Source organism: Paroedura picta, chromosome 9, assembly GCF_049243985.1.
Source record: "Paroedura picta isolate Pp20150507F chromosome 9, Ppicta_v3.0, whole genome shotgun sequence".
NCBI lineage: Eukaryota > Metazoa > Chordata > Lepidosauria > Squamata > Gekkonidae > Paroedura > Paroedura picta.
This window is the reverse complement of record NC_135377.1, coordinates 55003146-55019513: the sequence shown is the minus strand read 5'-3', so window position 1 is coordinate 55019513 and position 16368 is coordinate 55003146.

Genomic DNA, 16368 nt, shown 5'->3' with positions numbered 1-16368 from the left:
ATCTACAATGGGCAAAGTAATAAAAATGTAATCTCCAAACAAAAAGACTGTTTTGTTAGTTAAAGTATGGCAGAGTGGCATCTTTGAATCCAACACTGGTTTGTAAATGTATGAAAGAAATCACAGCATTCCTAAATTTGTTATAATGAGCAACTTGTCCCTACTGAAGACTGTACAGGATCACCTAATAACAATAGAATTGCCTGTGATGGGAAGCTGCTGATACATACAATCAAGGGTAAAAGCTGTTTTCAGCTGTGAGACATTATATTTGCTATGAAACTACATGGCAAAAATAATTGCTAAAGTTTGTACAGCTGGAATTAAAGGTAATGTTCATTTAGAACATGCTCTCTCAATCAGGGTTTTGTGAAACCCTGGGGTTTCTTGACAGCCCTGAAAGAGTTTCTTGGATTAATTTTAACATTTAAAAAATTGTGAATTAATTTTAACATTTAAAAAAATATGACCATATATTGTCATGTCAACCCCCCCCCACCCCTCCGAAACTGGCCAATGTTGGGCCTGGAGGGGATGGACTTGGAGGGGAAGGGTAGGACCCTGGGTGGACATGTACACTGCTATACCTCCCAACCATATTCTGCATGATTGCACCACTTCTGGGGTTTCTCAAAGCCTGAAGAATATTCAGGGTTTTCTCAATGGTAGAAAAATATTAACAGGCTGGTATAGAAGGTAGTTTATTCCAAAATATGTAGAACAAATATGCAGATACAAATCTAAAATATGTGTTGAATAGGAAGATTTACTTGAATACAAGTCCTATTGGTTTCAACAGTACCTGTTATCAGTTCACAGGGCACACAATTGCAATCCAAGTATATTAATTTAATCCACTGAACACTGGCAGGGCAGATTGATCAACTTGTGTGATCCGGATGCCATTATATGCTGTGAATTATCTTTCTTCGCCCTTTAACACCTGGATATTTCTTGCAAAATCCATGGTGAGTTTGATTTCCAGCTGAATGTTTTCCCTGTGCATTTCCTCACAAGCCATACAAAAACAGATAAACTATGAAATTGTTTTAATTCCAAATAGGTTCAGGTGACTCAAACACTTGACCATTAAACATCAGCCACCTGAAAATAATATATATCACTGAATTTTTAATGTTCGGATTGTGACTCATGTGCGATTTACACGCCTACAGCACCAGTTAATAAGAAAATAGAAGTTAACTCCTAACCAAAGTAACACTATTAATGTAAACTCCCTTAAAGTGTATTTGATATATTCTCCAGCATTAGGCAGACTTACCTAGATTCAGGGATTGGAGTGTTAATATAGCCATACTTTCCTTTCCCCTTTCCCTCCCCCTTTTTTTCTGATCTTGTATGGAAGTGAAGACTATAATATAATGATGACACTCATGTTGGAATATTCTGCGAATGGAAACTCAACTGGCTACATTTCTGTTGTTTGTTCAGTGATTAATTAAAATACGATTTTTCAGTAGGAGTTTTACATTTGTGAATGGCCGTTGAAGAGGCTTTGCTGAGTTGATAGTTGACATCTTATTGGCTGTGTATTAAATAGGCTATGTTCTGTTTTGATGTACATTTTAAACTGTGGCTTTAAATCTGCATTACAGGTTTAAGCTAGATGTATACCACTGTGAAGGTACCTACATTTGAAATAAATTAAAATCAGATCAAAAAAACTGATACTTTGTCGTGGGTTTTCCACAGTTTCCATTTTTTACCTCTGAAAATATTTTGAAGCAGTATCATTTGAATGGTAGACACCATTACAAAGTTAAAACGCCCTCTCTGAGAAACATGTTATGAGTTCTCTAAATGTCTTTCATTCGGTCAATTGATCTATGATATTTACAAACATTATAATCCTCCTTTGGTGGTGATAGGCTGATGCATTTTTTCTCTGGATTCAGTCCAACCTTAATTATCATCCCATCTCATATGCTAAAGTGATCCTAATGGACTGCTAGAGAGAGAAAATACTTGATGGACAGCGAACAATTCTATAATACTTGATTATCAAAATGTTTCTTTGTTTAGATTGAGGAAGTCATTCTTTTTAAAGAAAGAACAGACATGTTCTTCAGTTTGTACACTGTACAAAAATCCTAGCTGGCAACCTAATCTGTGCATACTCAGAGGAGAACAGAACTGGTCTCCCAGCTACCAGTATTGACATAAAGGGACACTCTTGCTTTAGCACAGGGAATTTGGCCTGGATTAATCTTCTCTGCAGAAACAACACTGGTAGCCACTGAACACAGAATACAGATATTTTATGTATTGTGCAAGACATATTGTTCATTACCTTGTAGTATTGGGCTCAATTTATGTGTTCTAGGAAACCAACTGGTCTGTGTTCAAAACACTTATTGCTGAGCTGATAGTAAGACCACTAACCAACAATCTGTGTTGGAATATACAAGATCTGCAGTGTTTGCAAGATCTGCATGATTGAGCAGAATATAAAGAGTGTTTTGTACAGGCCATTAGAAAAGATGTATATTTAGTATAGCTAGAATCTCTTCCAGTTTCCTGATTGGCTCAACAGGCAACTTTCCTCTCATTTGAACACACATTCTCCCTGCTTGCCTCCAGAACAGCAGTTAAATGTACCTGACAGAATGACTACAGGCAACAGGGTAGTAGGTGCCTGACCTGAATATCCCAGGCAAGCCTGATTTCATTAGATCTCAAAAGTCAAGCATTAGATCTCAAAAGTCACTTGGAAAGGCAACCTCTAAGGAATACCAGGGCCATGACAAAAGGACACGCTATGGCAAATCACCTCCAAATCTCTCTTGCCTGGCTGCTTCCTGGCTACATAACACACATGCCATAAAATAATTAAATAATTGGGTCTGTTCTCTCTTTCTATACATAGTTATTTCTCTTCTGAATAAAAACTATTGTATATTTTAAAGAGCCTGGTAGATTGAAGTTATGTAATGAAGATTGAATTCAATCATCACTAAATTGGTTAAATATTTATCAGGTGATATGACTATATATGGACATGTTGGTCCACCCACCCTCTCCCAAAATGGCCAATGATTGGACTGGAGGGGTGCAAAGGGGAGAGATCCTGGGTGAGTGTACATAGACATGCTTCCCAACCATATTCTACATGATCGTGTCACTTCTGGGGTTTCTCAATGCCTGAAAAATGTTTCAAGGGTTTCTCAATGGTAAAAAAGTTGAGAAAAGCTGGTCTAGGTTGTAGGCATTCATGTTTCCCACTCATATATCCCATTCCCTGTAAGTTTAGGACTATCCTCAGGGTAATTCTGTCTTCTGCTGTTGAGACTAATGAAAACAAGACAGGGGAAATAAACCATAAAGAGAACAAAGAAATGAGAACAATCAGAAATGTTGCCTCCCGGTAGCTTTCCAAGAGATCATCCTGAAGCAGGTTAATGCTTTGCTTTCACATACAAACCACATCACATGTCTCATTCAAGTCTCTCTCAGCACTCTCCTGATGCTGACTTCACTGCCAAGATAAAACTAGATGGGAGACCTTGGGAGCGAAGGTTCACATTGATTTGTACTTGAAGCTTTGACACACTGTTCACCACAGTGACAACTTTGTGAATGCCAAATAAGTAGTGTTCAGCGTTTTCCCTTTTAAAGTCACTATCGCACAGCAGTACGCTTCAAAATGACAGCCAGTTGGATTCAGCTACCAAGTCCTTTTCCTCTTATCCAAATAGTAAAAGTCATGTAAATGCGATGTAAATGTGAGCACACTGACATGAACAGGAGTTTAATTAAGCAGAACACAGACACTGTCTCATGAAAAAGAAGCCAGAATTTGATATCAAACCATTATAGCTATCAAATTTCACTAAAAAATACGTTTGTGTTCTAACACATTCATATATTTCCAATCCAAATATATATTTGAAAAATGCCTTATTGATATATTCATGTACCTGGAATGAGATATCAGTTTTTTGGAATACCAGTGTTCAGGTTCTAAAAAAATACCAGGAATATTCAGGAATACTGGAGGGCAGCATTTGAAGGTTCCCATGCCTGTTTTTGTACAGTTTAACAGGTTACCCAGGTAATGGGAAATAGGAGGGAAAGAAGCAGCTCTCCTAGGCAATAGGGTCAGACATTAGAGGGATCATTAGGATGCTTTGCCTAGTTATAATGATTCTCTCACACTCCCCCATGGCTCTGTGCAGGACTGGAAGATAAAGTTGCTCCACTGGGCCTATGGTTGAAACGTATAAATACCTATAAATATCACCAATAAGCTGGCCTCCCTGTGCAAACAACAAACATCTTTACACCATTCAGCAGTCAACAACAAAGCACTCTCCCTCCCCCTCCCTCCCTGCCGAAGAGGAGGCAGTGAGTCTTCTTGTTGTTTTAAGTTCAAATCTGATTGTTTTAATTGTTTTGTTTTTAAAATTGTTTTATCTAAACTCTTGAGGAAATGTGGCATATAAATTCAAAAATAAATATTACTACTAGCTCACCCTAGGAGCCTGAGGGAAGAATTATGAAACTGCTTTAACTTAAGCAACTTTAAATGACACTTGAGACATTTTAAAATTCAAAAATAACAAAATATTTTATATAACATAGAGGGGGAAAGTAAGGTGCAACCAGGCATTGAAATTTCTGCCATAAAAATAAAACAAGCACAGTTTGTAACCAAAATCAATTAGTAACCACAGCAGACTAGGGATTTCTGTACTCTTCAGATCTAACACTCTGTTTAACTAGGTAGAGAATTTTCTTGTCTTTCTCAATCTATTCCATTTACTTGGCATGAACGGCCAAAACACCTTGCCAACTCCCCCCCCCCCAGTTTTCTCTCCAGTCCAGGCTATCAGTATTCAACAATCAAACAATGCAAAACTTTCTGCACAAAATTTTGGCACTCCCTTATCCCATGGTTTCTGAATCCTCCATTACATTTTTCACCTTTATATTTTAATTCACAGTTTTCCAGTGAGGTACCCGAATTCTAATTTGGTTTTCTACTGTGCTGCCATTTTCTGTCATCAGTGTTCTGTGTTCCTCCCACCCACTGCCCTTCCACCCCTCCTGAGCTATTTGCATAATGTTGTTTGTATTACCATACAATTTTTGTCATTATAATTGAGCAACTTTATAACATTGGGTCAAAGCAGGCAGTAAGGTTTCATGTAGCCTTCCTCATCGAATTAACTATCCATGAAATTCATTTCCTTTCTTTTTTGTTTTGTTTTTGATGTATTACTTCTTTCTCCCCTGCATTTCTTCTCTTATTGCACTCACTGTTCTTTTTTTATATAATATTATTAATTAATTAATTCATTAATTAATTCATTCATATACCAATCTTCTCTAGAGGCTCAGGGAGACTTACAGAAGATTTAAAATACACAGGAAATCAGATTTTTGTATTAAAATTCTTAAAATTAAAAAAAAAAATCAACCCAATTTTTTCAAAACCTACAGCTGTCTCCTCTTTATGAGGAACTTTATGAGGATGGTTAAATTCACATGGGTAGCCATGTTGGTCTGAAGTAGAACAACAAAAATAGAGTCCAATAGCATCTTTAAGACCAACAAAGATTTATTCAAGGCATGAGCTTTCGAGTGCATGTATTCTTCCTCAGACTGAGTCTGAGTCTTGAATAAATCTCCGTTTCTCTCAAAGGTGCTGTTGGACTCTATTTTTGTTGTTCTAGGTAGTTACTGAGCTGAGGAGGGCCACATGGAGTCCTTATGCAGGTTTGTCTAGAGGTGGACTTTCAAGCAGAGAGGCCAGTATTTTGGTGTCAATTTTTAAATACCAAATGGTAACTGACAACTTGCACCCACATCAAAGTTCTCATTCTCATAGAGATAACAGAACTGCACCTAGTAAGAGGACTCATTTCAGACTTATAGCAGGGCTTGATCAAATACTTATTTCAAAAATGCCCTTTTACAAAACTAGTGTGTCTGAAATAAAGCTATGCATGTCTTCCCCCTTGCTGCCTAATTAGGAAAGGGAATTTCCTTTGTTCAAGAGCTATCTCTTGAGCTTTGTCTGTCCATTTGGTTACAGGTAGAAAGGTATACCTATGGTGCCTCCCCTGCCAGGTATCTACAACTATTCCTTCCCTTAATCATTTCCCTGTCAATTCTTGTACTTTTATGTCCCTAGCACCCTTTGTGAGCACTGTTCTCCCAATCTACCTACATATTCAATCAATATTAAGTGCTACAGGCTGTGACCATGTTGTATAGGTTCTGATGGGGCCAGGAACTATACAATTGTATGTTATTATTCTAAGGTTTCAAATATATGAATTCTAAGGGCACATTTTTATGAATACTTTTTTTGTATGGTAGCTGCTGTTCAGGTTGAAAGTAGACTACATCAAATGAGGAAGACAGGCTAAAGAACCATGCAATTAATATTTTTGGAGTCCTCATATGACTTTACCCCCTCATCATGCAGGCAGCTTGCTGTCAGAGTGAGCAGTGATGAGTATGTGAGTATTGGAGGTAGAAACAGCCAATATATTTCAGCCAGAGAGGAAACTTTTCTTTAGATTAAAAGTCAGAATGTGCAACACACACACCCTCACTAAGAAATTGCATCCATTTTAAAGAAAATCTTTCCAGCTGTAAAATTGTTGATGTGTTTTACATATGGGGAAACATCCCAATTTTTACATCAGCTTTCCACAAGATGTGTTACAGGAGAACAAAAATCATAGATTAACAAGTATGGGGATCTGGAAGGACTTGCAGGGTGCATCTTATTTTTATTTCTACTACTAATTCTCCTTTTCTTTCCTTGAAAGCCTCAATATCCTCTACTACTTTTCAGCTCCCTTCTTTCCTTCCCACCACCAGGCAATCTATATTTATTTCCCTCCTTCCTTCCCCCTATCTGGGAAATATATAATCTAGTTGCACAGTATCGGCTGCTGAGCTGAACCCAGTTTCAGAGTGCCAGCTATTTGGCTGAGCTGAGTGAATGGCAATGAATCTGAGAGGACTTGCAGGAGGCACATCTCCCTTTTCCCTGTATCCCCCTCTAGACTCTATTTCTTCTTTCCTTCTACTGGAAACCTCCATTCCCTCATCTTCCCTGCCTCCTTCTCTTCTTCCCACTCACTAATTTACCTATTTTTAATCTGTCATCTTCAACTATATTTATTATTTATACCCTGTCTTTCTCCACAACGGGGGCTCATGGTATCAATCTTGTCTCCTCCATTTTATTCCTGAAAAACCTCATGAGGTAGATTAAGTTCAAAATATCTGGCCAAAGACCACTCAGGCCAATTCCGCACAGGTGTTGTTTCTATTATTTGGGAGGATTAATAACCCTCAATATTTTGTTGTTCATTTCAGACATTTCTGATAACCAGGGCCTCTTTTTCATAATGGAAAAGCTGATGAAAACTCACTAAAAACGTGTTTTTTCTGATCTCTGCACAAGACAGTGAATTTACTCCACAAAACTGATTTTGCTCTGCATGATCAACCGTGTCTTTTTGCTTACAGCGTCTCTTCAACATCATTTCTAAAAGAGGCTAAAAGCCGATTTATTTCTCTTCTGCCTGCCTTGGGCACTCTATTAGTGATGCAGAGCTTCGGACATGTTATTCAACTCCTCCCATGCCTTGACATGCACCAATAGGTGGTGCCCCCCCAACTCAATTCCCTGCCAATGAGAAAAAAGTGTAGCTGCTTTTCACTCTATATGCACACTTTGATTCTTTCAAGCAAGAAAACAGCCTCAGGGACTGAGTTGAATGCCTACCCTTGGTGAGAAAGCGTGATTGAAGGCTGATCCTGTGCTCTGTCTAACCTTTGGGTTTTTTAAATTTTTTCAATGAGCCATAGAATTGTGTTTTCTCTTCACCAATCTCATTGGCAAAAACTCCATTGTCACTGGGAAATAAAGAGAGATTCCTGTGCTGCAGGGGAGCTCCTTGGTTATGCAGATTAGTGACTGCATTAGAGAACAAAGCATGTCACTGAATTTTTAATAGAGTCCAGCTAGTGGAGTTGGCAAATCTACAGTGGGCAGGGCTATGAATTGTTCCATGCAGAAAGCATTGCAGTGTAGTTTTTCAACAGACTATATTCAATGCAGAACAATGATTATCGTATAATAATGCGGTCTAAACTGGTTGTTTTTTAAACTGTTTTATTTGGCTCCATGCAAAATACCTCCTGGGCATTTTATTTATGTTTCAATTGATAGCCCACCACTATCAGCAAGCTGGCTCATGGTGGGTCACACTAAAAACCCCAATAAAATATACATTTTTCCCCATTAAAACACCCTTAAAAACCCCTATGGCAGCAACAATTTTCTGGTTTGTATGAAAGATTTCTCTTCTTTTCATGGTTCCAATCTCTGTATTTAAGTATCCACAGATGTAGCCATTTTGAGAATTACATTTATTGATGAGGGTACTATGAGCAGCTCATGTCTCCATGCTTAGAACTGCAGTTCCTGAATTATGTGCAGAGAAAGATAATTATATATGCCTACAATTTCTTGTAAAATCATTTTGGATAGAATCTTATAGCTGACTGGAGGTATGTGTGATAAGATTACCCTGAGATAAATGTTGCATACAGGCTTTTGTTTAGCTTCCTTTGACATTCTTTTTTTTTTTTGGGGGGGGGGGTTCCTATAGCAGAATTGTCCAGATTCACCTTACATTTTCCTAGGTGATCATATTCAGTGGTAGCTCTTCAATGAGAAGGCAACCTAATAATTTCAGAATTTTATCAAATGATTATAAAAAACGTCTTCCGATTATTTTTTTAGGTACCATATTTAATAACTTCACAAGCACACACTTCACTAGAGGAAAACATACTGCTTACTGATACAAATAATGTTACAACTTATAGACCATTTCTGCATGGAGGGGTAAAATATGCATGGCCTCCTGCTTGCAAACACAGGATTATAAATCTCACATTTGCAGCCCTCCATACTGGAGCCAGCTCAGAGGCTATTGCGGGGTGGATTCCTCATGCGAAAAAGGTCATAGTGTTGCCAGGTTCTGTGCAGCAGTGATGAAAATTTGCAATGAAATAGTCTGTGCCAAATGAACTGGAGAACTGTGTTTGTATACATTTTTACTGCATGGGTTTTTTTTTCTATATTACTGTATTTTAGGAAGTTTTAAATTCTGGTTTTAACAGATGTAACATTATCTTATGCTGGTCTATGACCTGAATAAAGACTCTCTCTCTCTCTCTCTCTCTCTCTCTCTCTCTCATGTTTTACAGCACATTTAAAATCCTGTGTCAGAAAAGTATGTAAGGAAAAAAAATTGATTTTAGTGATATCAACATATGTACATTTGAGTACACACACTGAAGCTAAGAGCTGCAAGAGATTTAAGCTCACCCAATATGGAAGAGTTTTGCAGAGTACTTTGTTTAACAAGGAATTTTCATTTTTTTAAAAAATCAAAGGTAAGGTCAGGTCATTATAATCCCCATTTGTTCTAAGAGGTATTAAATATTTGAAAACCAATAAATAGTCTTTCCTCTCAAGCCTTCTCCCCTCCACCCCCCAGGCCAATTTAAATGAGGATGGCATGACACTGTGCGTTGAGCTTTCAGGCACTTGTGTAGGAAGAAAAGTGCCTTGGACTGCAGCCATGATGGGGGCGGGGGAAGAATGGTATATTGCAAATTACTGTATGGTGCAATTAGATTACATAAATTTAGCATGCAAGACAAGCTGAACTGGTCATAAAATATGCATGCACAAATGAAACCCATTATGAATATGTGAAAATCTATAGCCAGTGTGAGTTGCAAAATGATTTGATATCTTACCTGTTTTGACCTTTTGCTAGAAACACACTGGAGACAAGCACATCCTCTTTTGGTTTAATTTGTCTTAAATGTAAGGTTGACCATTGGAGGGGAGAGAACCTACATGGCAAGTTGTTCTCATCACTCCATTTGCAGGCCAAAAAAGTTGGATTAATTTTTAAAGGCAGCTTAGATGGGATGCCACCAAGCTAATATCCTTATCCATTTTTCCTCTTAATATTTGTCAAACAGCATGGGGGGTAGAATGAGTCCGGCGTGTCCAAGTTGGAATAGGGCTGATCAGGGTGCGGCCAGCAAAGCTGGCCGCACCCTGGTTGGCCCTGCCCCTACAGCTCCTACCCTCCTTCCCTGGATGCTAGCCACTTTGCTCTCAGATGCCTGAGAGAGAAACACAGAGACACAGAGAGCCCTGCCGAACCGCAAACCAGCCCTGCTACAAGTGAGCCCTGATTACCTGTGAGGGAGAGAGAGACAGAGAGAGAGACAGAGAGAGACAGAGACAGCCACCCCAAACTGCAAATGAGCCCTGATTACCTCCTATGGCTCCTGCTGTGATGGAGACAGAGACAGAGACAGCAACAGAGACAGCCACCCCAAACTGCAAATGAGCCTTAATGCCCTGCTACAAACAAGCCCTGATTACCTCCTATGGCTGCTTCTGAGAGAGAGAGAGAGAGAGAAAGAGATCTGTGCCTGCCAGTGTCCCATGGGTCCTAGCACCCATTGCATTCCTGGTTGCAATGGGCTTTTTTGCTAGTACTAGAGAATAAGAATTGCAAAAGAGATAAGGTGAAAGCCATTTCCGTTGCTAAAACACTAAGCTACTCATAAGAAACAGCAAGCCTTTGAGAGAAAGGCAGACTGGATAAATAAATATAGAATTGGATACATAGGCAGCAATGTCCATGTTTCATGAACATAACAGTTTTGCAGATATTAAAATGAACAAAGCATATCTAATGTTGAAGAAATACACAGGGGAAAAATAGCATTCTTGAGGATGAATATGGAATACAGTAAAAATCAAAAGGTTATGGGATTTATATATAGTTGAGAAAGTGGGACATGCACTAGAGTGTGTGTGAATAGATAAATAAATTGCCCCTTTCTGGAAATCCATAAACCAGTTGTACAAGTCAACAAAAAGCTGGAAAATACCCTAATTAAGACAGCAGTAGTATTCAAAAAAGTCAGAGAAATAGAAGTAGTTGACAATGCACAGCTCATGTTTTACAAAATCAGATGTATTCCTTGTAGTATTCTCGCTAAAGTAGATGCAGATACAAGTAGAAGAAAATTCCAAGGCATACCTCATTATGGACACTAAAAATACTGTAACAGAATAATAGATTAGTGTTCGTTATATCATCAGCTTCAGCTAGCGGGCAATGATCAATAGATTAAGGCAGTGGTCCCCAATCTTTTTATCACCGGGGACCGGTCAACGCTTGACAATTTTACTGAGGCCCGGGGGTGGGGTGGGGTTAGTCTTTTGCTGAGGGATGTCGCCACTGCCACCTGAGCCCCTGCTCCACTTGCTTTCCCACCAGTGCCCCTGACTTCCTGTCACCTACTGGGGGGCGCTGCCAGCAGCATGGCAATCGCTGGAGAGCACCAAAGGTGAGCTAGTGGCAGAGTGGCAGGGCAGCCCCTGAGGCAGCAGCTGGGGAAGAGACGTGGACCGGTACTGACTGATCCGCGGACCGGTCCTGGTCCCCGAACCGGGGGTTGGGGACCACTGGATTAAGGCATACAAATTACCCCAAGAACACAGTGTGGTCTGGACGGTATTATTACAACAGTTGTAAGTGATGAAGAGCACATGAAAATCTTGCAAATGGCACTAATATATTGCGAAGAATGTAGGCTAAGAGCCCATTATGTAAAAAAGATTTTTAAGGAGTCAACAATATTCTGTGGACATACTATATTTGTGAAAACTTGAAATAAGTGTGCAAGGGGGAAAGTGGGCAGTCTTGGAAACCCCACAGCCCTGAGGTTTGTTAACCACTGCAGCCAATTTGATCCCTCCTTGTTTATTAAGCAAACGTGATTTTTTACCATATCGTATTTGATGTCTGAAATGCAGCTTGAGTGGGTTCTCTTCTCAGTAGGAGAATGGCATGCACAGATGCAGACAGACTCTCATGTCTACAGGTAGCACTTTAAGAGCGGGCTGAGAGAGAGATGGAATGATCTGTTCAGTTTGTCAGCTTGTTCCACTTTGAATGTGCTGTGACAACTTGAATTGAAAAGCAAACTAATAAAAACCCTGTAATGGCCCAGGTTTATGAAGCAGTACTTGAAGGCTAGAGATCCTCACCTACAAGGCTTTTACAGCTGCAAAGAGTTTACAATGCATGAAGGGTATGTAATGTGGGGGGATACTGGTAATCACATCACCTAGAAGAGCTTCACATAAGCTGTCTTCAGGTTATAAAGATGAAAGCCCTGACAAGAAGCTTTATATGGTGACCAGGATTTGATCAGCAAATACTACATATAGTCCAGGTTGGATTAGACGACCCTGGAGATCCCTTCCAACTCTATGATTCCATTATTCTATGTCAGCAAAGCATGTAAATGCAACTCAGAATCTCATCATTCATAAAAGTGGCCAGTGACTTTGTGACAATGCATGTCTGTTGACTTTGAAAGGCCATTTCTAAAAATGATTTTCCTGATAGCTGTGGATACCCCTACAAAATGGCCTGAGCTTTTCCCATTAAATATACTACCCCATCACAACCAATTGTCATCCTTTGGGATTTATCTGCCAGGAAAGTACAGCCACAGCAGCTAGCCCCCCAGTTTGCCTCTGAGGAATTAAAAACCTTCATGAACCACACCATCCATGAACCACACCCCCTTGCACGATATCATGAACCACACCCCCTTGCACGATATCATGCAGCTACCAACAGCTTGGTGGAAAGATTTGTGCTAAGTGTGAAGTGAGCCTTTAAGTCAAAGGCAGGTGTCTGTGAACCCTGACAACAAAAACTGACACATTTTTCACTCAGCCTTACAATGCTGCTCATGCCACCATAAATTAATCTGTGGTTTATAGGCAGATGTTTGCATGTTTGGATTTATTGAAACCAGATTTGTGCATGCATGTTGGAGATGGTGGCATCTCCACAGCCAATTTACGGCAATCCCATAGGGCATTCATGGGAAGAGACAGAGATGGTTTGTCATTGCCTGTCTCTTCATAGCAACCCTGGACTTCCTTGGTAGTCTCCCATCCAAATACAAACCAGGGCAGACCTGCTTAGCTTCCAAGATCTGAAGAGATCAGGCTAGCCTGGGCTAGCCAAGACTATCCTGAACTAAAAAGCAAGGCTTTATCTCCTGGGATTATTTATAGAACTTTCCATATACCATTTTGTTTTATTGCATTCTATTTCAGGAGAGAAGATCATGGTAATATATTTTCAGGTGGGTAGCAGTTCCCGTAATATATCAGAATGTGTCTAAGGGAATCTGCAGCTAAATTTTGCTTACAGCATTTATTTGAAAGGAAGGTGGCCCTGAATGTAAAATGACACTCCTCCTAAAAAGGTAACAATATAAGCAACAGTTTTTTTCCTCCCACTGTAATCAATAAACAAAATAATATCAACTAAAGAAGTCAATAATGACTTTCATGTTAGCACCTATTTGCATTATTTATTTACTTATGTTTTGGATTTATTTTAGCACCTTTCTCAATTATTTATTTATTTATTATTTGGATTTATTTCCTGCTGCTATCACAAATCATCTTGCAATGGGTTACAGCAAAACACACACACACACAGAAAGTAAAACAGTATAAAAATCCACAGTAACCCGGCAGCAAGGTAAAACCTCTACCTCCCACCCCACTCCAAACCTCCCACCCAGTGCCTCAGAGGTCTGGAGTACCTGCTGTTCCAGTTAAGAATATAGAGGTAACTAAATGTGAAAGGGCCCCTAGATCTTCCTTGTTATGGTAGAAGAGCTCTGCTTTCAGGCCCTGTGGAACCAAGAAAGTTTCTGCAGGGCCCTCAGCTCTTTCAGGAGCTCATTACACCAGGTCAAGGCCAGGACTGAAAAAGCCTTGGCCCTGGTTGAAGCCAGGTGATCTTCCCTTGGGCTGAGAGCCCCCAACAAATTAGTACTGACAAATGCAAGGCCCTGTGGGGGGCATAAGATCGGGTTATGTGGGTCCCAGACAGTGAAGGGACTTGAAGATTAAACTAAAACCTTGAATTTGATCCAGGCTGCAACTGGCAACCAATGCAGCTGCCTCAGCATTGCCTGGATATGGGCCATCCAAGATGTTCCAGTGAGGATCCTAGCAGCTGCAATATCCAGGTCAAAGACAAGGGAAAGCCCACGTAAAGCGAGTTTTAAAAAGTCAATCCTAGAGGTGACCATCACATGGATCCACACAACTAGGTGTTCTGGGGACAGATAGGACACTAGTAGCATTCCCTGGTGAAGATGGAAAAATGTCAGGTGGGATACCTTCATGACCTGCACCTCCATTGAGAGGGAGGCATCAAGGATCACATCCAGGTTCCTGGCAAAATATGTTAAGCTGCACCCCAGCCAGGCTGGGCAGGCATGCTTCCTGATCTGCCCCCTTCCTCCCTACCCACAGGACATCCATATTGGAGGGGTCGTGTTTCGGGTGACTCTGCTTGAGCCATCCAGCTACAGCTTCCAAACATCTGGCAAATTTTTTTTGCAGGGGAGTCCAGGTGGTCAAAAGAGCCTCTTGTGGCGCAGAGTGGTAAGTCTGAAAGCTTTGCCCATAAGGCTGGGAGTTCAATCCCAGCAGCCGGCTCAAGGTTGACTCAGCCTTCCATCCTTCCGAGGTCGGTAAAATGAGTACCCAGCTTGCTGGGGGGTAAACGGTCATGACTGGGGAAGGCACTGGCAAACCACCCCGTATTGAGTCTGCCATGAAAACGCTAGAGGGCGTCACCCCAAGGGTCAGACATGACTCGGTGCTTGCACAGGGGATACCTTTACCTTTACCTTTACCAGGTGGTCATCCATCAGGAGGTAGAGCTCGGTGTCATCTTCATACTGAGGATAGTGCAGCCCAAAGCTCTGTACCAGCTGGGCCAGAAGATTCATGAAGATGTTGAAAAGTGCAGGGGAGAGAACCACTTGCTGTGGGACTCCACATGGGAATTGAAAAAGGTATGATAACCTTTCCCCCACTGCAACCCTCTGTGTCTGGTTCTGAAGGAAAGAGATCAGCTACTGAAGGGATGTCCCACATATCCTAGTCCCAGCAAGGCAGTGGACTAAGAGCTTGTGTTTGATCACATCAAATGCAGTTGACAGATCATGAGAATAACCAAACTGCTTATCCAGCTGGCACCAGAAGTCATCCATCAGGATGACCAACACCATCTCCACCCTATGGTCAGGACAGAAGCCTGACTGGTATGGGTCGAGTGTCAAAGCTTCGTCCAAAAATTCCAGGAACTGATCCATGGCAGCCTTTTCAATTACCTTTCCCAGAAATGCAAGATGGGAGACCGGGCAGTAGTTGGCTGGGTCCCATGTATCAATGGTTTCTTCAGCAAGGCATGAACCACCACTTCCTTCAGTGCCTCAGGGAACTCCCAAGCTGTGACATCTGGAGATTTCCCTGAGGCACTGAAGGGAGTGGTGGTTCATCCTTTGCTGAAGAAACCATTTTTTGATCCATGGTACCCAGCCAACTACTGTCCATGTTGATCAGCTGATGATATCCCTGAGAGGGCCTCCTATCCACTGGTTGCTCTTTTGGAGCACCGAAGATGGACAGGATTCAAGGGGCCATGTAGTCACCCTTATTGACCCCAGTAACTTGTCCACTTTTGTTAATGAGAACTGTCTGAAACCATCAAATGTTGTCCCCCAAGATGGTCAACAGGCCTCCAGCTGCCTTTCTGTATCAATCATGGCAAGAAAGTCTCAGCAGAGCAACAAGACTTTATCCATGAAAAAGCTCATGAATGCTTCACAGCCGCAATTTACTACAATTTTAAGGCCCTTCCTTGAGGGCAGTAAGAGACCAAACTACCCTAAACAATTGTGCCGGGATAAAGCTCATAGAAGAAATGGCTGTAGCATAAAACTCCACTTTCAATTTTGCCACGTTCAATTCCATTTCAAACACCTTCATAAGCTTGTGTTAAGATGTTTTTGAAGCTTCATCATGAGACTTCTTCCACACTTGCTCTAGCCATTTCACTCTCCTCTTCCTCTCCTGGTATACCAGGTATGCCTGTTTTAAGTGAGAGCAGAGAGGGCATCAGGGGGCAATCTCATCAATGGCAGCAGACAGGCAGGATTGCCAGTCCTCCACCAACACCACCAATGAGTTACTAAGAGGCACTGGGTCCTGCAGAGTAGCGATCCCAACTTGTGGGCCGAGGACCACATGTGGTCCGTTGACTAATTGGAGGTGGGCTGTGGACGCCTCCTCCCCCCCCGGCCCTTTACTTCATTGCCCCCCGGCCCTTTACAACACACTTCGGGTGTCATTGTCTCCCATCACTCCCAGATGGGACTATC